Below are 4,013 nucleotides of genomic sequence, written 5' to 3'. Positions count from 1 at the left end.
ACATATGTACATGTCTGTACCTAGGCTTGTATATATGCCCTATGCCTCCTACTTCTTTCCTCTATTTCTTTACGCTTTCCTCCTGTCCCAATACCATGATCAGTCCATTCTGGCTTCAGTAGTTCCTCATGGTTGCCTTGACCGTGGTCACTCCCGTCCCCTCCCTACCAATAAATTGAAACAAATATGAAGTCAGTATTCTATGTCATCTTCTATTTGAGCATGTGACTGTGGATATTTTCAGTTATAATAAGCTTGGAAAGAAGACGTTTGCTTTTTCCCCCAGGGCTTATTTTTCTGTGAACATTATCTAAATAATCAAGTGTACAATGTACATGAAAACCTCTTTTCCACTTTAATCTATTCCAATTTTATATTAAAAAGAAACAATCATAACTTTTAGGTAAGTGGACTAAAATAGATTCTTTTAGGTTTTGCCATGAACCTGAAAATTAATAGAAAATAATTATGACTGGAACAACAATTTGCATTTAATTATAAGAACTTTCTATAATCTCCAGTTTCCCTCCCTCCCCCCCTACACCAGTTTTTCCTTTAAAAGTCCATCACATCACTTGAGTTAACGTCATTAAATTGTTCTGATGACCCAGGGCATCTGCAATTAGAATTTTGTCTCTCTGTCCATTTAAAAAAACATTTGAGTAGCATTAAAGTACCTAGATTGAGGCTTCAAAGATAAATCAATCTTTTCTTGGCTGAACAGTCTTAATATTTTATGTTCATAAGCTGTGCCAAGGTAGGCCATGGCCAAGGTCATTACATGTAGCACTCATGAACTTTTTTGTCATTGCTATGGAACACAAGGAGCCCAGGTGGCACAGTGGAGAAAGATGTGGCATAAGGCTCTCAAGGATTGTTGTTGTTGATTAGTGCCATCAGGTTGGTGCGACTCATAGCGACCCTAGGTCCAACGGAACAAAACACTGCCCAGTTCTGTGCCATCCTCACCATTGTTGCTATACTTGAGTCCATTGTTGCAGCCACTGTGTTAATCCATCTCATTGAGGGTTGCTCTCTTTTTTGTTGATCCTTTACTATACCAAGCGTATCTTTTCCAGGCACTGGTCTCTCCGGATAACATGTTCAAAGGATATGAAGTAAAGTTTTGCCAGATTACAGCCCAGGAAACACTTTGGGGCGAGTCTACTCTGTATTAGACAGGGTTCTCTAGAGATATGAGACCAGGACAATTTATGATTTTATATATATGATTATATATATATACACGAAGGCAGGTTTATACAGAGAGAATGGATGTAACAGCTAATTAGTTCACACAGCAGTACAAAGGGTTCAGTTCAACTCACTTCTGTGGAACAGTTAATACACTGGAAGTCCTTCAACTCAAATGGGCTGCTGGGTTCAAGGTCAAGAAACCAGACAGCAGAGTACTCCTTGGGGCAAGGCAAGCAGAGTCTGCCCACAGGCAGCAAGGTAGGTCACCAACAGTCAGTAGCTCATGAGCTTAGCGAAGCAGGTGCTGATGGTATGTTGAACTCAAGCAACGCAAGGTGACAGAATCCACCAGCCTCAAGCTCTGGCGATGTATGCACCAGCAGCATGCTGAAGCAGGTCTCAAAGGAGCCTCAAGCTCAAGCTTGATCCACAGGCTGGCCTGACCCACAGGTGGTGTACTTCACAGGTTGAGGCTGAGAACTTAGCTATAGCAGCAGCTCGAACACTCCAGCTCACTCCGATTACCAGAGAGCAAGAGAGAAATCTCGGGCATTGCAGAGTCATTTATCACTTTGCCCTCCAGTCAAATTGCAACCTGATTAATCCCACATGTTCCTATTGGCCAGGTTGTCACAATAGACCTATCACACTGTCCTATAGGGTTTCTATGAGTAGAAACCCATTGGATGGCAGTGGGTTTGGGGTTTAGTCATTGAATACAAGCCGATTGGTTAGTACTTATTTACTAACCAAAAGATTGGAGATTCACATTCACTCAGAGGTACCTCAGAACAAAGGCCTGGCCATCTCCTTCTGAAAAATTTGCCATGAAAACGCTATGGAGCAGGCTTCCAATCTAACACACATTGGAGTTAACTTCAAGGCAACTGAAACCAGAAGTGGTATCGAACACAAAGTTATGAATGAAACCTGAAGTTGCAGTCAAATAATAGAGAGATCTACACAGTGAACAATAACCGTAAGGAGATATGCTGTCTTCAGAATAATCAACTGTTTGAGATTCAAATGGTAACATTTGCCCAGGGACACAGCTGAGAATGCACAAAAGGGTAGGAAAGAAGGAGAAATGGAAAAGGAGAACACAAGGAGGAAGTGGACTATATGGTATGTTGAACGGAAAACTTATTCGCTTTGCACACTTTCACCCACTTCACGATAAAGTTTTTTGGGGTTTTTTCACTAACATTCCCCTTTAATAGCCTGGTGGACTGCCAGTGACAGATGGTAGGGTTTGGGGGCCCCAGGTACAGAGGCCCCTTGCCTACCCACCTCAGTACCCAGAGTGGGGGTTGGGGAGCACCCAGCGTGGGGCTAGATAAGCCAATTCATTTCCCATCGCTGAGTAGGTCAGGGGAGGCAGTGCCAACCTTAATCACATGGTGGTTAAAAAAATGAGGGGCAGGTGGCAGGGAGGGGAGGCAAGGCCAGGGAAGGCGACAACCCTCACCGGCCACCCCACGTCCCCTACCTGTGGCCTCCAATAAATATCTGCAGGGGACACCGGGGCTGGTGGCCCTAGCGGGGGTGGGATGGGCACCAACCCTATTTGAGACAGCGCTCAAAGACAGTAGGTGGATCCGATGCAGCCTCCCCGCATGGAGCACTGCACACTGCTCAAACAGCCATCGGTTCTGCAGGACCTCGGCAGCCTCCTTGTTCGGCGGGCTCTTCGGGGTTGGGCTCCAAGAAAAGATACTGGAGGCAATCAATTATGGAGTTTTTCATAAGGATCGGCTTCCAGTCCTCTCTGAGCATGTTGAGGCAGACATTGCCCTCGAGGTCGATGTTGGGATGATAAACCATTGTTTCACACTTCACCTTTGGGTGGGGGGTGAGGGGGTTTTGTGGGTAACCCTGACCCCCCTTAAAGCTGAATACAAACCTCCCACTTTTGAAAAGCCCTCATCAGGACAGATGACCACCTTGAAGTTGAGGAGGTCGTCAGGGTCTGAGAAGTTGCAATCACAGGTGTTGGGCAGGTTCAGCTCCTTTATGTCCTTGTGGATCCGCAGCTGCGCCACCAATGCCTTCTTGCTGCTGCCCTTGGTGCAGCTCGCCAACTCTCCTCCTTCCTCAGCTGCTTCAGCGAGAACAGCTTGATCATCCTGCGGCCGCCAATGCCTCCGCTGCCGCTGCCGCGGGGCCGGGGACCCTGCGGCCGCCGCTTCTCTGAACCGCTGCTCCCGCCTCCTCAGCCACTGGGGCCAGACCAACTCGAAGCGCCGCTCCGCGGCCCGCCTCCAATAAAGTTGTTTTTAAGCCTATGGAGACAATGAAAATATAATCTATATACTGTTTCAAGTGGCTTACATGTAGAACGCAGGGAGGAAAAGAGATTAGGATGCTTTAGTGGAGGAGGAAATCTCTTTCAGCATGTGTAGTAGTTACATAATCTGTTGCCAATTTGAGACTTAGAAGTGGAGGGGTGGAGTCTAGCCTGTCACTCAGGTCCACAGCTTGATGACCCCATTTGGAAGTGCTAAGGAGATAAATATCTTGCTGGAGTGGGACACAGGCTCACTCCCTGCAGGACATTGCAGCTGACAAGACACATGGAGCTATGCTAGTGTACTGAGCTGGAGTACCGCTGAGATGCTTAAACCCCACTGGATCCACAAGACTTCCCACCCACTAGCCTGTGATCTTCCTGCATTTGGCATCATTGCATGTGTTTCATGATTCTGAAGAGGACTTTATAGACTGGTGTCGAACATATTGACTAATATCAAACTTATGGCTTTGGACTGGACTGGGTTGGGATGTTTTCTCAATGTACAATTACTCTTTATATAAAG

General features: G+C 46.2%; 1 pseudogene; it reads right to left on the bottom strand.

The window, feature by feature from the left end:
* Positions 1-2,776: 2,776 nt before the first annotated feature.
* LOC101638808 lies at positions 2,777-3,322 on the bottom strand (annotated as a pseudogene).
* Between the last annotated feature and the right edge of the window lie 691 nt (positions 3,323-4,013).

Source organism: Echinops telfairi, unplaced genomic scaffold, assembly GCF_000313985.2.
Source record: "Echinops telfairi isolate 266 unplaced genomic scaffold, ASM31398v2 ScPeMD7_53;HRSCAF=182, whole genome shotgun sequence".
In the NCBI taxonomy this organism is placed as follows: domain Eukaryota; kingdom Metazoa; phylum Chordata; class Mammalia; order Afrosoricida; family Tenrecidae; genus Echinops; species Echinops telfairi.
Note: the sequence above shows the minus strand (reverse complement) of the source record. Positions and strands in the feature narration are given on the sequence as shown.